General features: G+C 37.9%; 1 non-coding gene across 1 annotated transcript; it reads left to right on the forward strand.

Moving 5' to 3' along the window:
• The first annotated feature begins 19,186 nt into the window (after nucleotides 1–19,186).
• Nucleotides 19,187–19,288, forward strand: LOC117435896 (U6 spliceosomal RNA). Its single transcript, XR_004549431.1, has one exon. It is a non-coding gene; the product is annotated as a U6 spliceosomal RNA (small nuclear RNA).
• The last annotated feature ends 1,037 nt before the right edge of the window (nucleotides 19,289–20,325 follow it).

Genomic DNA, 20,325 nt, shown 5'->3' on the forward strand with positions numbered 1-20,325 from the left:
GTTTCTTTTATGACTACTCAAATAAAACATCCTAATATACCAGCCTGTCCTTGCAAGTTTCAAGGTTACCTACAACAGATTAGAGCTGTCAAGCCTCATGGTACTTATTATATAGTGTTCCTGTTAAGGTTTCCTATGAAGACATTAGCCTTTTCCTTTGACATTTCCTGTTCTGCATGGCTGAACGTGTTTATAAACCATATATTGCTTTGAAGGTAGCCTAAGTAGTGTTCAGGTTAAATTAGTTACTAACAAGTTACACTTATTGAATTACCTTTGTTTACACCAGAAAAGAATATTGTTATCCTTAGTGGTTTCAATAGTTTCCTTTCAAGTAGCTTGTGTATAAGCATATTAATTATTTTCTTCTTGGTAAGGTCATTGAGAAATTGTGTTCTGGATGCTAATGATGTAGTTAATGAATTAGTTCTTACATGTTAGCGAAGTATGTCATAAAATTAGTTTATATGTTTGTTTAATTGAATCAGGAAAGAGTACAATCATTTCAAGGCATATTTTTCCTAACCATTCTGTGAGAAGAATCTATATAATAATACATTTCTACTCAGAATGTTGCAAAGAATGGAATAAAGTAAATTATTAGAAATGAAATGTGGAAAAAATAGTTCAGAAATAAAACTAAACAAAACAATAACACCATTAATACATACCTTGCTTTTATAGAAGTATATCCACTACTATTTTTAAGCCCATATTTACAGTTGTCTCATTTTTACTGTTTTCTTGGCTGAATATTTTTATGACATTTCCATCTTACAACTACTGAAGCCTTTCAAACCAGTAGAATTGTGTAACTGCTATATTAATTTTTTGAAAATAAAAATAATCCTAAAGATTTTCTATGGATAGAAAACTATAACTGTAACAAATTCAATAGCTGTGTAAAGTCCATTAACAGAATTTATGCTCCTAAGACAAGCAGAATATCCCAGTGCAGATGCTCAGCTGCTGTAAACTGCATTTCACCATTTGATATCCTGATAGTAATTTGCTTGAACTGGGCATCAGACCCCTCCTTGGTTAATTTCCCTGAGACAGAAACATGTGATGTGGCTTGAAGTATAATTAAAATATGAAGATATTTCTGTTAAGCATTTAAATCATAGAATAGTTAGGATTGGAAAGGACCTCAAGATCATCTAGTTCCAACCCCTCTGCCATGGCCAGGGACACCTCACACTAAACCATAGCACCCAAGGCTTCATCCAACCTGGTCTTGAACACTGCCAGGGATGGAGCATTAAGAACCTCCATGGGCAACCCATTCCAGTACCTCACCACCCTAACAGTAAAGAATTTCTTCCTTAGATCCAGTCTAAACCCCTGCTGTTTAAGTTTCAACCCATTACCCCTTGTCCTATCACTACAGTCCCTAATGAATAGTCCCTCCCCAGCATCCCTGTAGGCCCCCTTCAGATACTGGAAGGCTACTATGAGGTCTCCACGCAGCCTTCTCTTCTCCAGGCAGAACAGCCTCAACTTTCTCAGCCTGTCTTCATATGGGAGGTGCTCCAGTCCCCTGATCATCCTCGTGGCCCTCCTCTGGACTTGTTCCAACAGTCCCATGTCCTTGTTATGTTGAGGACACCAGAACTGCACACAATACTCCAAGTGATGTCTCAGGAGAGCAGAGTAGAGGGGCAAGATCACCTCCTTTGACCTGTTGGTCACGCTGCTTTTGATGCAGCCCAGGATACGGTTGCCTTTTTGGGATGCAAGCGCATACTGCTGGCTCATGTTCATTTTCTCATCAACCAGCACCCCCAAGTCCTTCTTCGCCGGGCTGCTCTGAATGTCTTCTCTGCCCAGCCTGTAGCTGTGCCTGGGATTGCTCTGACCCAGGTGTAGGACCTTGCACTTGTCATGGTTAAACTTCATGAGGTTGGCATCAGCCCACCTCACAAGTGTATCAAGGTCCCTCTGAATGGCATTCCTTCCCTCTAGCATATCAACAGAACCACACAGCTTGGTTCTCAATGGCAACTCTGTACTAAATGGGTTTTTAATATAGTAAATGGAAAACAGTTTATCTGTTGCTTTCCTAAAGTTTTATGCAGTGTGAAATACTTTTGGATAAATTTTACTACCCTCCATATCTTTGGAACAGGCCAGTTGGCTGATGCTAAAAGAATACATAAATTTTCTACATCAGTTCCCCAAGAGTATATGGCAAGAGTTCATCTGCAGCTGACTCTATTTAGTAGGCAATAATTCAATGTGGAAAATTACACAATACATACAAGTTGACTCAGTTTAACATAATTGACAGTTTGCTGAGGGACATCCTAGATGAATTAGCTTACACAGAGAATAGCTGTCTATGTCAAGGTTAGACTAAGGGCACCTATGAAAATACAATATGCAAAAGTACAGTAACTCTGAAGAGAGATTACCTCTCTTGACCTCATTGCAATAAATATCGAGCCTCCTATATTCACTCTCTAGGCACTTAAGTAGCATAAAATCACAAACAACAAAATGTAAATGCTCCTTTTATTGGTATATAAAGCTATCATGTGAGATATTAAAGGACTCATAACACATTTGTAATTTTCTAAAATGCTAAAGTATTATTCAGAATTTGACAGGTAGTGTAGCGACATCAAGAGTGAAAAACACATAGCTCCACTTCTTCTGCATTTGTCTTAACCCATGTACACTGTTTTTATGAACCTTACTGCAGTAATATTTTTGTCTTTTGACAGTGTATAAAAATGGTGAAAAGGAAACACAAAAATCTGAGGAAAATAGGAAGTGTTATGATTTTGAAATATTTTGCTGTGTTTTAACTATTTCTAAGAACAGAAGGGGAGTAGAGAGGAACCTTGGGCCAAGGTGTAACAGCAATCTACAGGAAGCCAGGTGTTACAGTGAATATGTCAGGAATTATGTAATTTGGCTATGTTTTTGCAGAAATATTTAGCCTGAGATGTCTGCTAACTACATAATAGTAGATCTGGATGAATAGAAAGCTTCAACTTTTTTCTTTTTGTTTTAATTTTTTAATAACATTGGCTATTTCAGAATGTTCAAGATGGAATTTCAAATATGTATTTAAAAGTAACAAATTCACTTAAAAATTTCATCTGTGAGATGAATCATGCTCCTTAGTAGAAGTTCCTGTATTTCAAGGGAAACTAATATAGGTCAGTGTCTGCCTTCTTTGAGTAGGACTATATTAGCTCAAGAAGGGTAAAAGGTGTTATTGGAAAAGATTTCATTTAATATTGGTTGCCTATTTTGAAATTCACAGTTATCTGAAATGTTTTAACATACCTTGTCTAAATATAGCCAGGTTTAAAAAGTACCTTGAGAATGACAAAGGGAGAGAAAAAAAATCAGGGGAACTTAGGTAACTGCTCATAAACTTCGGATAATTAAATACTGAAGTAATTTTTTCTAGAAGTATTCATCTGAACTATAATTTAGAATTTATTGTTTTTCATTACTGGCTTATATGTCACAGAATATCAGGGATCAGATACATAATTAAAATTCTTAAACAGGAGAGAAACACAGTGCTGAAATAGAACATGGAGATTCCCTAAAGAATTTCATGGTGTCTTAATGGTTGTTGGAGAGTACAATGTTAAATATAGTCAGGTCAATAGAAGGACTTCTTCATGTGAGCTGCTCTTTAGTTATCAGTGATCACACTGGTAATTATAGTGGGGCCATTGTGAACTGTTTGGACAAAATCAATACCTGAGGAATATGTTTTCTGCATTTCAAGATTGTCAAAGGTGTCTTAAGAGATCCAGGGACTACTTTGCTCGCTCTGCTATGGGAATATAGTCAGATCCTCATATTTGTAGCTCTTATGAAATTTTCCCTCCCATACTGAATTCCTGACTCAGCTGTAGCATTTATTCAATAGAAGGATAAGTAGCAAATTAATCTGCTTTCCAGAAATCCCTAAAGCAGTTAAGTAACTGTTTCACAGATTCAGTATCTCATTGTCCTGGTTTGAGCATTAGCAGTCATTTTTTCTCTTTCTTGGTAGCTGGTGCAGTGCTGTGTTTTGACTTTCGGGCTGGGAACGGTTGCTGATAACAAGTATGTTTTGAGTTACTGCTCGGGTGTTTGGTTTGTTCAAGGCCTTTTTCTGAGCTCATGCTCTGCCAGGGAGGAGGGGAGGCTGGGAGGAAGAAGAGACAGGACACCTGACCCAGGCTAGCCAAAGAGGTATTCCATACCATGGCATGTCATACCCAGGATGTAACCGGGAGAGACCCGGAAGGGCTGGAGCTCTGGGGGGGATGGAGGAGGTATCGCTCGGTGCTCGGTTAGGCAGGGTGGGTTGAATTATGGGTCGGTGGCTGGTGAGGTGTTGTATTCTCTTCACTTGTTATTGGCTTTATCATTATTATTTGTAGTAGTAATGGCAGTAGTGATTTGTGTTGTGCCTTAGCTATTAAACTGTGCTTATCTCAATCCATGGGGACTACATGCTTTGGATTCTCCTTCCTAACTCTCCGGGAGTTGGGGGAGCAAGGGGGGGAGTGAGTGAAGGAGCTGTGTGTGGATTTGGTTTAAACCGCGACACTCATACAGAGTTCTGACAACCAAGGCAACCTTTCAGCTCTCTGCAGGTTATAGGTGCATCCACTGCTCATAAACATATTTCTAGTTGCAGGCAAGAAGAGAATAATCAGGAATGCCTGTAAGAAGAATTAAGAAAAATCCAGACCAATCAAATGGATCTGAATACAAGGGCATCTGCTAAAGCAATATTTTTCTTGTAGGTGTTTCCTCTTTTCATTTTTTTTTACCCTCTCCATCTATATAATAATTGTACTAATAACAGTCATAGAGATTCCGCAAAACAAATGCAGCCTCCACCTACAGCTGTGTTGCTGCATCAGGGTGTCTTAAAAAATCACTACTTGCTGGAAATGAGCATTAGCTGAAAAAAGAGCTGAAAAAAACCCCTTTGGTACATGTAAGCAGGAGGAAAAAAAAAAGTTGATAAAGAATGAAACCATGGGCAGCAAAAGACCAAATATGACTTTTGCCTGCGGTGTAAATTTAATTGGAGGTTCTGGTGCTGAGGTGTGAGCCAGAGCAGAGCATTCCCAGCACCAAAGTTCTTCAGAAGAATGGAAGAACTTATTATGGAAAGAGGTTTTTTCACAGAGTTTTTTCACATGACATTTAAGGCTGCATGACTGAATGCTTTTTTCTCTTTCAAAATAATTTCTCAAGTTGCTAAATTGAACAGATAAAATTCAGTATACTCACAGGGAAACAGAAAATGTAATTATCATTTTACAAAATCACTTTTCAGAAATTAATTTCTCTTTAAGGAAATTTCTATTCCTGAGCACTAAGCAGGAAACTTCTAAGTCATTTCCTTAGTCCTTCTGCTGTTCCCTGGTGTCTTACATCCAGTCTTGAAATTTTACAACCAAGAAGTCCTTCCTTTTTTACTGCCTTAAGAAAGAGGTTAACAATTTTCTTACTTTTACTGCAATCTCTTCTAAATTATCTGCTGCACCGTTTAGGAATGCAGTAGAAAACACAGGTGTAATATGCTAAATGAAATCAATAGTAAGCAACATCAAAATGGATTGAGTGAATTTTTAGCATAAGACATTCCATTGCTCCAATTTAGATTCTTTCCAACAGCATAGGCATGATAGCTATTCCTAAGCAAAATCTTATCCCAACGGATCTATTATGAAATCCTGTCTAAGGATAGGATATATTTTTGAGGATCTGTCAACCTGACTTCCAAAAGTTTTGTTTATCAGTAGTGTCAGAAGAAAAGTCAGAATTCTTATCCATGTCCTCACAGTAAGATCTACTGTTTGAGCAGACTTTGCTACCTTCAAATCTCAAACAAACAAACAAACAAACAAACAAACAAAAACCCCACCAAAAACCTCCCTGTACAGTCTTTTCATGCAAAAATAATCTTCTAGACTTCTAGAACAGCTATACGGTATTGATACATTTTTTTCAGTGTGCATATATATCCCTCCAAAACATCACAGACATAGTTTTGATTTGTAGGTTTCACTTTTCAGTGAAGCATAAATACTGAGAAACCTAAGGCCTTCTGATGTAGGTAGCATTTATGTTTATTTGCATTATAGGAGCTTTATAGATACTTGAGAGAAAGTGTATTAATGAATTATTAAATTACAAGGAATATTGAAAACAAAGGGGAAAACAAGGTAGTGCATGAGTACTAACATTTAGATTCGAGCTTTAAAAATTAGACAGAGTGCCTAAGTGGCTGCCTATCTAATAACCTCTCAGATTCTGTGCTAATGTATGCATTATGATTCATGTTTGCATTACATTCACTTTTTTTCCCCCTAGGAACCCAACTCTATAAGTATTCAGGAGAGATGGTACTCACAGAGTGTGTGTGAGTGATTCCTTGAATCCTCCTCTACTGTCTGTATAACTTTCTCAGTTGTTTTGCTACCAAATGTTTAAACTGTCCTCTGAATGTAGTTTCTCAGTGTGGTTGCTATATTTTCTGTGGCATTCTTCCTACAGGGTAGCCCTAGTCTTTGAGAGTCAGCTGTCTGCAAAAGTCAGGGAACATGTGGACAGGTTAATTTTGGCTTAGAAGTGCAAAAACACCAGCAGATTTTTTCTCCTTCTTGAACACAAATTGTGATTACAAAACAATAGTGGTAATCCCTAGCATGGTAATTCAAAGACACCTTTATAGGCTGCTCAGTAAGATTTTTTCCTGATTTTCTCAACTGCTCTGTCCTGCTCCTTGGTTCACCTGTGAGCTCTATTGTGTTAGGAAGTCAGTAAGTAGAATCTGAAAAAAATCTCTTGAAAAAAAAGCAAGCAACCCAAACACCTGGGAGTGGGGAAATTATCCTGTAGAAACTGTGGGATCTCCTGCAGCAGGATAACTTCTCCAGGACCAAGAACAGATCTGTGTTGGAGAAGCATCCTGTGATCAGTTTAATCAATTAATTTTGAAGTTATGCATTCTGTTTGTACTAGGCAAATAGTTTTTATAGCCTAGCTTGATTTTTGATTCACAATCTGCCACCTTATTACTAGTTTTCATCTTAGCCAGTGGCGTATATCTATATATGTGTGTATGCAAACACAGACACATAGGTGTATGTGTATACATAATGTGTTACAATTGGATTTATTAAATGTGTAAAAAAGGCATTTTAAAATCATAAACATCTATAATGATTAATCTGTCTCTGTGTACAGGTGTATAAAATAAAAAACTAAAACTGTATGAAAAGTGTCTAATTCTTTCTTTTCAAGATATTTGAAATGCAGTTACAAGCTACAATGAATTGCTTCCCAGCATCTAAATTGTAAAGAACTGCTTAAATGTCTGCCACGGAGATGTGGCAAAAATGCTGTTCTTTCTATAAGTGAGTAGCTCCACACTTTTTCTTTCAATTTCTTATTTTGAACTGTAACTAGTTTCTCTAATCTTATGTGGTTACAGATTTTTGTTGATGGGAACTACACACACTAGCTTCAAAAACATCTGATGCCTCTGCAGGAAACATCTTTCTTATTATCTTGGCATTAGTTTGTTTCTGGTGTACTAGCAATGAGGGAAAGGAGAACTAAGAACAATGCTTTAGCTGTGCTTAGCTGTGTGATCTTTCTGAGATTTGCATTCAGCTTTGAAGCTGGGGTATTCTTTTTGCTGATATACTTGTCATTAACCATGCTCTGATAACTCTGGAAAGAGCAGCACCAGAGTTGGTGAGGATGTGCCTGTGCTACCACACACTTCAGAGCTCAAAGGGTTCTGGCTTAAAGAAATAGTCAGCTTCATTTTATGACATTTTTCAGGTCTTATATTTACAAGCTTGAGAGGAAGCATTTTGTTTTATTTTTCAAAGTTACTTGCCTGTGGCAGTAAGCTTGGAAAACAGATGTATCAACAAGCAAAATAGTTGAGGACCACAAGAGATTTCAAAGTCAGCTGTGTAAACTGTATCTTGGAATATGCACTGTTTTTAAATTCAGTCTTCTAGCTGAATCCCTCATTTAACCTGTTAGCTGTAGTTATATTCCTGTGCCTACATTATGACCACTTTAATGTATTCTAAATATCCAGACTCATGATGATAAATTGAAACACTCAAATAACAACCTTTAGGAACAATGTAACAATATGACATCTATGTGTCTTAGAATAGAGAACACACCTCAAAATACTTATTAGACTTCAGAGAAATAAAATATTTATTTCAGGTTGTTTCATTTTAGTTTTGTTTGTTTGTTTTTAATATTCTGTTTTCGGTTTAGTGTCTTCCAAATAGAAGCATTATCCTTTTACCATAATGACCTATTACATGAATTGTGATTACCAATGTATTAATTTTATGGTATTTTAAAATTTTATATATTTATGAATGCACATATATGTATTTCTTTAAATATAAATGTCTTTTATATGTAAGAGAAAATGATTATTATACAACAAGCAATTCAAAGACATTTTAGAAACAACATGTTTTGGCCAAAAGGTCACTGGATTACAACCTTGATTAATTCAATAACTCGACTGTTATTAGCTACAAAGATTCATCTTCTGAATAAAATCATGACATATTGGCTGTGTCTAGACTTCTTTCTCAATGTACTTCTGGATGCTGCTTTACAGATTGCACCACAGTCTGAAGTATCCTGTCTTCTTCTCATTTTAAATCTGTATGGTACCTCCACAATACCAGTGTTATGCACAGTGGCACCAAGAAAGAGCCACTGTGGTTGACAATTCAGAAGCCCTTACTGCTTGTCAGCCAACAAGTTATTACTGGACTTGAACCATATGAGCCTGGTTTGCATCATGTGCGTTTTGTAATCCACAAAGCTGCCCTGTATAAGTTCATGCTAATATCAAAATTTGTGCAGGAAATGAATTGTTAGAGAAAATGAGAGTTTAAAGAAAGATTAAGACAAGGAGGCAGATATATCTGTTTTTAAAATGGTGGCATGAAAATGGTGACTTATTAGCTACATATGTTCACTGCCATTTTAAAACCTTCGTCAGCTCCAGTCAGACCAGTCAATCAGAATTTAATGAACCAATAAGACAGTAGTTTTTTAGTAGGATAGCACCTATGTGACAGATTATGCTAAACATAGCAAATTTTGTCTCTCATCAGATTTCTTAGGAGGATTATGTTGTCCCTTAAACATAGGCTGATCAGCAGTGGGACATTTTCTCTAGGCTTACACTTAATCCCCAGAGACTGCTTTGATGCCCTGCCAGTTGTCTTGCACAGAACTGAAATGGGTGCACTTGACCACTTTACAAAACTAGCAATAGTTTGGTACAGGCTCCAAAGAAAGTAAAATATTGAGCTATAGCCAGGCCAGAACACTTCTAGGGTACCCACAAAGGAGCAGAGTGACCAGTAAGTACCGATGCATATGGCTTGGGACATAGAATCATAGAGTAGTTAGGGTTGGAAAGGACCTTAAGATCATCTAGTTCCAACCCCCCTGCCATGGCCAGGGACACCTCACACTAAACCATAGCACCCAAGGCTTCATCCAACCTGGCCTTGAACACTTCCAGGGATGGAGCATTCACCACCTCCCCGGGCAACCCATTCCAGTACCTCACCACCCTAACAGGAAAGAATCTCTTCCTTAGATCCAGTCTAAACCTCTGCTGTTTAAGTTTCAGCCCGTTACCCCTTGTCCTATCACTACAGTCCCTAATGAATAGTCCATCCCCAGCATCCCTGTAGGCCCCCTTCAGATACTGGAAGGCTGCTATGAGGTCTCCACGCAGCCTTCTCTTCTCCAGGCAGAACAGCCCCAACTTTCTCAGCCTGTCTTCATGTGGGAGGTGCTCCAGTCCCCTGATCATCCTCGTGGCCCTCCTCTGAACTTGTTCTAACAGTTCTGGTTCCTTTTTATGCTGAGGGCACCAGAAATGCATACAGTACTCCAAAGTGACTTCTCACAAGAGCAGAGTAGAGGAGCAGGATCACCTCCTTCGACTTGCTGGTCACGTTTCTTTTGATGCAGCCCAGAATATGGTTGGATCGTGCGATTAACACATGAATGGTGGATGACTTTTAACTCAATGGAAGAGTCTCCCTTGCCCTTTTTTCTTTCCAGTCCCTATGTAAATCATTCTAGCTTGAGTCTAACTTGATTTTCCTTTATATATTTCTACCATGTAGTAAGCAATAGAGTGAATCTTACCATCAAAATTTAAGTTGCACTTTGAAAATGTCATATTAAAGCTGCTTTTTGTAATACTTTTGAAGGTGATTCTTTAAGCAATTAAAATTGCTCATCTGTAAAAAAATAGCATAGTTGGTATGATACTAAATGAGGATCTACAACTAAAATGATAAGAAAATTGAGCTCTGTAGTTTTGCCAGGGAGGGTGACCAGTGGTGGGAAGTATGAGATTTTATCTCAACTATGTCTTTTGTTTCAAACATATGAGAGGTAAACAGGATGTTTTTATGGTCTGGAACAGAATGGAGATGGAGTGGATTCAGTTTAAGATATGTTTCCTGACAAAAAGAAATATGTTCGGCAGAAAGGTAGCTTCCTAGAAGGTAAGTTTGTGCCTTCTCAATCTTTTAAGCCTAAAACAGATATTGTTTTTCCCTAGAGAAAAATCTTGCTCTCGGTGGAAAATTAACTATTGACTTCAGACTTAAGCAGATCCTATCAAATTAATTCCAGTATCCTTTGCTCAATTTGAGAACTACCTTACTTGAAGAAGTTAAAATTTTTGTTTCTGAGTGACTAAAAATGCAAGATGAGTATGAAAGTGCAAAAAAACCTGCATGACTGGATTCTCAACAGAACTTTGAACTTTTTAGGTCAGAGCTAACACCTGGTTTTGTACAGACTTTCTGAAAACTTGATAAAGAATATTATTTGAAAGACCCTCCAAGACAGGCCACAGCATTAATCCATAAAGAATTCTGAATTCAGTGTGCATCTGCATTAACAGTACACATCTGGTGCTGGACTACAAGTCTCCACCTTCTCGTATGTGTTAGGATTCCTGTAGTGCCTTGTCTGTATTTCTCTTCACTCACTGAACACTCAGGTGTAGGAAGGACTTTTTATATCTGTATTCATACAGTCATAGAATAGTTAGGGTTAGAAAGGACTTTAAGATCATCTAGTTCCAACTCCCCTGCCATGGGCAGGGATACCTCACATTATACCATGTCACAAAAGGCTTTGAACACTTCCAGGGATGGAGCATTCGCAACTTCCTTGGGCAGCCCATTCTGGTGTCTGATCACCCTCACAGTAAAGAATTTCTTCCTTATATCTAACTTAAACTTCCCCTGATTAAGTTTTAACCCATTACCCCTTGCCCTATTCTTACAGTCCCTAATGAAGAGTCCCTCACCAGCATCCTTATAGGCCCCCTTCAGGTACTGGAAGGCTGCTATGAGGTCTCCACACACCCTTCTCCAGGCTGAATAGCCCCAACTTTCTCAGCCTGTCTTCATACAGGAGGTGCTCCAGTCCCCTGGTCACCCTCATAGACCTCCTCTGGACTTGCTCCAAGAGCTTCATGTCCTGTTTATGTTGAGGACACCAGAACTTTCAACTTTCTGTTAGAGGTCTAAACCATGCAGATTCTCATGATAGTTAAAACAGATGCACATCTTTAGGAGCAGAAAGAAAGCCTACAAGCTGATGAAGAAACCGTAAATTCACTACATCCAAAAGTAATCTAGTTTGAGACAGATTTTTAACAATATCCTCTCCTGGAGTTTCACATTTTTATCAGCCATTTGAGGATTCTCTCATTAGTTTTTGTGGTTTGTTTGTTTTGGGTTTTTTTTTATTGCTTGCCCCTGCAACCCATAATGTGTTCTACATTATAGTGCCAAACTGGGTAGAATTTTTCTGATTGCATAACAGGGGTCTATTTTGTAGGATACAGTAAATCTTGCTCAGTCTCAAGGTCTACAATCTTATGTGCTGTCTTCTATACTACTTTACATGGTTGACTAAGCCTGAGGATGGTTATCTCTACCTGGTAAATGGACAGAGTCCAGTGATTAATTTTTACAAAGAACTTTCCTATTCTCCTGCCAGAGTATCTTGACCAGGAATTGCACTTATGTTGGTTCTGGTGATGCTCATTTTGATATCTTCAGTTGGCAGAAAAGATATGCCATATGAATACATTGTAAGTAGTAACTATGATGGGTTGTATTACTACAGGACTATTATAAAATCAAATACTTAATCTCACATACAGTAGTTTTCATTCTAAAATGTTAAATAATTTCATGGCATAAATGCAAACAAATTTGAAACTCACTTTTAAGATACATGACCTATATGTGACTACATTTATGTATTTGTATATCATAATGAATAATGTCCCACAACTGATAATTTTTCCCTTCATTACCAGAACTATAAAATTCAGAATTGTTGTAGATAGGCTACATATCTACATATCTGTATACCATCTTCAGTGTCATTGTACAAAATTAAATAGTTACATTCACTGAAGTGAATTTACCGCTGACTCATAATTTAATGGATAAAATATCCTCAGAGTAAAATATCAGGAATATAATTAAACTATAGAAATTTTCCCAGTTTTGGGTGATATTTTGATAAATTAAAATTGTAATTCAACTTTTTGGATAGGGCTGACACTGGCTAGAAACCTCAGCTTTTTCCATACAGAAATTGCCTCTTAGTAGGAGGTTCTTATCCCAGTTAGAAGGTTATTTAGCTTTTATTATCTGGAAAGTTACAAAAAGCAGTTCCACTGTCCCTATATTTAACTACTTCTTCTTGATCAGAGTGAAATTTCTTTTCCACTTCCAGAATTTAAGTGATATGTTTTAACATAAAGAGGAAATATTTCAATGTAGATGAAAGGAATTATATTTCTGCTCTTAGCTAAATTTTGCTGACAGATCCACAATATTTATAGGGGTAGCACATAAAAGTTTATCAATATTCTGGAAATTTTCTTTTTTCTTCCTGGTTATAATTCCATGTAATTTATTGCACAATATTTAGTATTTAAGGAGCAAGTGATATGATCTGCCAAAAGTTATGAAGTAATATAATAAAGAGCAACATTAAGAAAATGATGTATTTACTAGAAATACCTTTCCCTCAGGTTCTTTTGTGTCATTTTAAACAGCTTCTTTTTAACAGTACTCCAGAAATTCAGTACTATACAAATCTAATTTCCTTCTGGGGAAAAAGAAGTAAAGGTGAGAATAGTGTATTTCACAATAACAGACATGTTTTGAACTTTTCAACAATACAAAAGGTGTGGGTGTTGTTCTCCCTGTTCTTCACTGTATTGTATTTAATCTTTTTTGCTTATTTTATGTAAATAGAGATTGCTAGGCAGAGATCAAGAACTGAGCATTTCAGGACAAAAAATCAGTTTTGTGAAAGATTATTTTAAAGTTCAGGAAAACGGGGGCTGTTGAATAAAAAATTTAGGCAGCATGGCTGTGGCAATTATCCACAATTCTCTCTGAAGTTCTGCTTATTCATATTCTTATGCTGTGCATTTAAAAAAAATCCTTTGAAGTGAATTTCCAGAGTCCCACACTTTTATTTCCATTTACATAGAAACATGCAAGCACAGTCTCCTTTCTGAAGTTAGTGGAACAAGACAGTGTATGAACTGAAATGCAAAGGAGAATTCATCTTCATGTTATAGTATAATTTTCCGCAATGTTCAATAGCATAGTTGAAAGTAACTTAGTACTTTTCATAGAGCTTGAAAAAATTGCTTTGCTATTCATACCACTAATACAGATATGTATTCCAGTCTTATCTTATTTACCCCTTCTGCTGTCTCAACAGTTTTGTGTTTTTTGAGAAAATAACTCTTCTGCTCCTACAGTCCATTGCAGGGTGTAGAGAGGGAGCTCCATAGTCTACCAGAAAATAATGAAATTGGTCTATGCATTAATGAGGAGATACTTCTGATATTTAATGACCAGACTTCTAAAAAAGGAAAAAAAATACTCTGGGGAGGGTTCTTGGACTATGGTTGGACCTCTTTCCCAAATTTTAAGCTTGAAGGGAACAAAATAAAAGTTTTTTGATAGCAAAATAAACTTAGTTATTGGACAAACTTTTCTAAATTATCATTGCATAATTTATTGTAGGTAGAAGAATTCCTGTGTACCATTTAGTAACATAACTTGTCTATGTATCAGTCACTGTAATGCAGATAGAGCAGCAAAGTTTGCAGGATAAAGCAAAAAAAAAATCTGAGAAATACATTTTTTCTTAGGTACTCAATTTCTGTATTTACTCGTTAACAGATTCCAGATTATGAAAATATATTTAGCTGACCAGTTATTGCTCAAATGAAATAACAATTATGAAATTGCCTTTTTAAATAGGTGTTTCCAGTATGATCACTGGTGAACTACATCACTGATACAGGGAAAGTTTAGAACTGTTAGTATGGAGGTATTTTTTTTCCTTCTTTCTTTCCTTTTGTCATTGCACAAATGCATTATGAATATGAAAAGGACTGCAGTAGGTAGGCCAAGGGTTGATACATCATTGCCTGAGGGTTGCACTGTTAGTGCCATTTATCCTGTTTCAGGGAGCACCCAGGGCTCAGGAGCGTATCTGGAATGCTTGTACAACAGCACACACAGTATGAGAAACAAACAGAGTGAACTGGAAGCTTTGGTTAGTTCCCAAAACTGTGCTGTTGTTGGTGTTAGTAACACCTGGTGAAATGAGCCCCACAGTTCGAGTGCTGAGATAGAGGGCTACAGGCTGTTCAGGAAGCACAATGTCCAGCTGGAGGCCAGTAACGAGTGGTGTCCCTCAGGGATCGGTCTTGGGATTGTTCTTGTTTAACATCTTTGTCGCTGACATGGACAGTGGGATTGAGTGTGCCCTCAGCAAGTTTGCCAATGACACAAAGCTGTGTGGTTCAGTTGATACACTGGAGGGAACGAATGCCATCCAGAGGGACCTTGACACACTTGTGAGGTGGGCTGATGCCAACCTCATGAAGTTTAACCATGACAAGTGCAAGGTCCTACACCTGGGTCGGAGCAATCCCAGGCACAGCTACAGGCTGGGCAGAGAAGACATTCAGAGCAGCCCTGCAGAGAAGGACTTGGGGGTGCTGGTTGATGAGAAAATGAACATGAGCTGGCTTCAGTGTGCGCTTGCATCCCAAAAAGGCAACCGTATCCTGGGCTGCATCAAAAGAAATGTGACCAGCAGGTCGAAGGAGGTGATCCTGCTCCTCTACTCTGCTCTTGTGAGAAGTCACTTTGGAGTACTGTATGCATTGCTGGTGCCCTCAGCATAAAAAGGAACCAGAACTGTTAGAACAAGTTCAGAGGAGGGCCACGAGGATGATCAGGGGACTGGAGCACCTCCCACATGAAGACAGGCTGAGAAAGTTGGGGCTGTTCTGCCTGGAGAAGAGAAGGCTGCGTGGAGACCTCATAGCAGCCTTCCAGTATCTGAAGGGGGCCTACAGGGATGCTGGGGAGGGACTATTCATTAGGGACTGTAGTGATAGGACAAGGGGTAATGGGTTGAAACTTAAACAAGGGAAGTTTAGACTGGATCTAAGGAAGAAATTCTTTCCTGTTAGGGTGGTGAGGTACTGGAATGGGTTGCCCAGGGAGGTGGTGAATGCTCCATCCCTGGAAGTGTTCAAGGCCAGGTTGGATGAAGCCTTGGGTGCTATGGTTTAGTGTGAGGTGTCCCTGCCCATGGCAGGAGGGTTGGAACTAGATGATCTTAAGGTCCTTTCCAACCCTAACTATTCTATGGCTGTATTATTATAAGAGATACAATATGATATGAAAAGACTACAGTTCCTTTCTACTAATTAATAGGTTAAATATGTACATTTTTGAATTAAAATAGATAATTGCAGACATCTAAGCTACTAACTTTCGAACATAGAACATATATTGAGTCTTAGCTACTACAGTCTCTGTTGACTCTGTTGACTGCACTTGCAGTCTGACACATAAATGAAATTCTACTTGATAGCTTACATGGTTGGCAATTTGATTAAATATTTTTTAAAGGAATATCTAGAAAGGCATCTGTGATATTTAAAAGTAGAAAGTTATATGATGTTGGCAAACAAAAACTAATTTCCTTTCGGATTTTGTTAGCTGTGGATAAGGCCTCAGGATAAGTTAATCTTCTGAATCAGAGCAGTGCTCAAGAAAATAGCAGTCTAATTTGATTTTCAGTACTGTAAAGAGTATGTATAACTTTCAGTGGTTAAAGTGGTTATTTCACAATGAGATTCATAAATATTATTGCTGAGAGATAAAACTGCCCCATGATGTTTCAAATGAGCTTTCAAAATTATGATAAAGCTTTTTTTGTTGAAAGTCAGTGATGTGAACTACTTCAGTGTTGAATGAAAGTTTGAAAAAAGCTCAGGAAGGATCATCTTACAAAGAGCTAGGTGTTATAAATAAAGTTTGTTTCAGAAGTGAGTGAAAGCCAAAGCTTTGTTTTTCTCCGCATTGAAATTCAGTTCAAGTATTTCAGTGACTTGATAGGTTTTTTGTTTGTTTTTTTTTGTTTTTCTTGTAGCTAAGCTATGAAGATGTTATAAGTGTACTTGGTTAGTGTACGTGCTTTGCCAGGGTACTTTAAAAATGTATCCATTCTCTTTGTAATTGCAGCATACAGCTTATTTTAACTCAGGTTACACTCTGAAGTCTTCATTAGAAACAAATTCCTCATAACTATTTCCACATAGTAATTAATAATAAAAGCTACAGTCACTGTTTTATCTATGAGACTTCTTTCCTTCCAGCCTAACTTACTAGCAGCATTATGTGTATCTGTTTTAGTTGCCCATCTTTACCGAGTTTCAGACACAACTTACTAAAATCCATCCACTGTAAAAAATAAAAAAGGGGGTTAAGTTATGTTTTATCATTTTCTATTTATGGAATTATTATATTTGTCTAAAATGTCTTTCCTATTGTTTGCTATTCTGCATCAAGTAAGATGCAATCGGCATAGCTGTCACAGTGTCTTTATATCTGGAAAATAGAAATGTTATTTAACTTTCCAATATGTAGTTGCCAAAATATACTTCTATGCATTTTTTCTTATTTTTATAAAGTGGTTCAAAATCTAACAAGTCACCCAAGCATTACTGCAACCTTTTCATGTATTATGTTATGTAAACAGTCACAGACAAACCTCGTCAATCATAAAGTATGTACAAACAAAAATCTTTATCAGTCAAACTATTCTTGTTGCAGCAAACTGGGAACTAATATGTTAACATGTACAGGCAGGTGTTTCTTTAAGACATTACTTATTCTTGGTTTATTTTGCTGCAACTATAAACAAGGGCAAACATATTCAAAAATATTATTAAAGTCTGCCAATGAAAATTGGTTATGTGAATATGGAACCACTGATTTTCAGGCACAAATAAAATAAAACCTCTCTATTTCTATTGCAAAAGAGTTGTTGACAAAGAAATAGTTATTACAGCTTATATACAGACTTTTTACTCGAGAAAATGCTGAAATCAGTTGGATGTTATGTACAGCTCATACCACATTTTTCAGAGTTATTTCATTACATTCTTCACATATTCTTGACTGCTGTATTAGTTTTCTCTCTCTCATACACACACACATTCTCTACTTCAAGTGAGTAGAGAATAAAACTTATGTTAATGGAGAAGAGTATAGAAACAGAGACCGGTTTGGAGTTCTGTGTATACACTAGTGATATCCAGAATCGCACATAAATCAATGAATTTATAAATGTGCTTGAGGTGAAATTTGGTCTACTGTATGCTTTTGGACCTAATAGCATCCACTCTCCAAAGTGAGCTCTGAGGTAATTGAATGTTCTTGCAATTATGTCACTAAAGTTACATCAGAACCTAATTTGTTTGTACACAGAACTGTTTTTATTTTTCACCTGTTGTCTCTGTCATAATTATTCTTCTTCACTTTTCAAATATAGATAATTAAATTCCTGTTTTACAAATTTAGATCAGTTAAAAAAAGAAACACATTTCTCAAAGCTGAAAGACATGACCAGGATCCAGAATTGTGAATCGGAGAATGGTTCACACTAAGCTCCCTAGAAAATTAGTGAAGGCATGCTGTCATTCAAAGTTGACACAAGAAATGCAGAATATAGCTGTCTCTGAATCAAGACCTCCTGACTAACTTTGACAGTGGCTGGACAGAGCTGAACTACACATCTACATGCACAGAACATTAAAAGGAAGAAGTGAAAAGGGTGCAATGAAGATACAAAAGACAACAGTCTCAAACTACAGCAAAAACTGTCCAATTAAAGATAATGAAAAAATTCTTCACAGTAATGTCAGAAAACACTGGAATAGTCTGCTCAAAAGAAAAAAGCAGTGAAATATCCATCTCACATGATTTTCAGATATGACTAGGCAAAATCCTGAATTACAAGATCAGCCCCTGCCCCTACCTGTGTTTTGAGCACAGTATTGAGCTAAATAGTATCCAGAAACTTCTTTCAACCTTCATTTTTTAGCTTGCTGTGACAATAAATCTCATTCTCCATGCTAGGGGCAAGGGGAAGTTTAGATTGGATATAAGGAAGAAGTTCTTTACTGTAAGGGTGGTGAGGCACTGGAATGTGTTGCCCAAGGAAGTCGTAAATGCTCCATCCCTGGCAGTGTTCAAGGCCAGGTTGGACAGAGCCTTGGGTGATATGGTTTAGTGTGAGGTGTTCCTGCCTATGGCAGGGGGGTTGGAACTAGATAATCTTAAAGTCCTTTCCAACCTGTCATGGTTTGAGCATGTTTTGAGGGTGTTTTTGTTCAAGGTTTTTTTTTCAGCCAGGTGGAGGAGGGGAGTCCGGGAGGAAGTAGAGACAGGACACCTGACTCAGGCTAGTCAATGAGGTATTCCATACCATAGCACGTGATGCCCAGGATGCATACTGGGAAAGAGAAGGCTGGAGGGGTTGAGCTGTGGAGGAAAATGGAGGAGGGAGCACATGGTGCTCGGCCGGGCAGGGTGGAGTGAGTTATGGGTCGGTGGCTGGTGGGGTGTTGTATTCTTTTCACGTGCTGTTTGCTGTATCATTATTATTTGTAGTAGTAAATGGCAGTAGGGGTTCTGTGTTATGCCTTAGCAATTAAACCGTTCTTATCTCAATCCGTGGGGGCTACATTCTTTGGATTTGCTTCGGCACATATACTAAAATTGGAACGATACAGAGAAGATTAGCATGGCCCCTGTGCAAGGATGACACGCAAATTCGTGAAGCGTTCCATATTTCTTCTCTTTCCCAGTATGCATCCTGGGCATCACGTGCTATGGTATGGAATACCTCATTGACTAGCCTGGGTCAGGTGTCCTGTCTCTCCTTCCTCCCGGACTCCCCTCCTCCACCTGGCTGAAAAAAAAACCTTGAACAAAAAAAAACCCTCAAAACATGCTCAAACCATGACACAACCCTAACTATTCTATGATTCTGTGTCTAAGGGTATACTGCTAGATCAAAGAGAACTAGAAACGAGGCAATGGCCAGAAAAAAGGACAAAAGGATGGATCACCTCTCACATGCAGAAATGCTGAAAGAGTGGGGCTGTTCAGCCTCGAGAAAGAAGGCTCCAGGGAGATCTCATTGTGGCATTTCAGTATTAAAAGTGGACTTTTAAGAAAGACAAAGACTTTTTACATGGGCCTGCAGTGACGATACAAGGCAAAATGTCTTTAAACTAAAAGAGGGTACATTCAGACTACAGGAAGCAATTTTTTGTGGCAAGCGTGCTGAAATATTGGAACAGTTTGCCCACAGAAGTTGTGGATGCCCCATCCCTGGAAATATCTAAGGTCAGCCTGGATGGGGCTCTGAGCAGCATGGTCTAGTGGAAGGTGTCATTTCCCATGGCAGGGGGGTTGAATTAGGTGATCTTTAAAGGTCTCTTCTAATCCACATCATTCTACAGCTGACCTATAATAGTTCATGCTGCTTAGGACTGTTCTGCACAGCAGAATTACTTTGGAGAGTCTTAACTAGAGCAAATAAGCAAACTGATTGCAGGTCATTGCTCAGGCCTGAAGAAAAGACACCTACATAACTTCAATGAGTAGGAGACACAGTTAAAGAAAGGAGGTGTTGATGAATGACCAGTGTAGCTGCTAACTACATTTTGCAGAACAGAGTTATTAGAATAGTCTAACATGCAAAAGGCGGTTTGTATATATTGCCGTGCAAAAGAATGTTCCACCCAGTAAGCTGCAGAACAGCTGAAGGTGAGGGTGGGTTGCAATTAGAGAAAAGAATTTTTCTAAATCCAATGGAAAATGAAGC

Source organism: Melopsittacus undulatus, chromosome 2 (genome assembly GCF_012275295.1).
Source record: "Melopsittacus undulatus isolate bMelUnd1 chromosome 2, bMelUnd1.mat.Z, whole genome shotgun sequence".
NCBI classification, from domain to species: domain Eukaryota; kingdom Metazoa; phylum Chordata; class Aves; order Psittaciformes; family Psittaculidae; genus Melopsittacus; species Melopsittacus undulatus.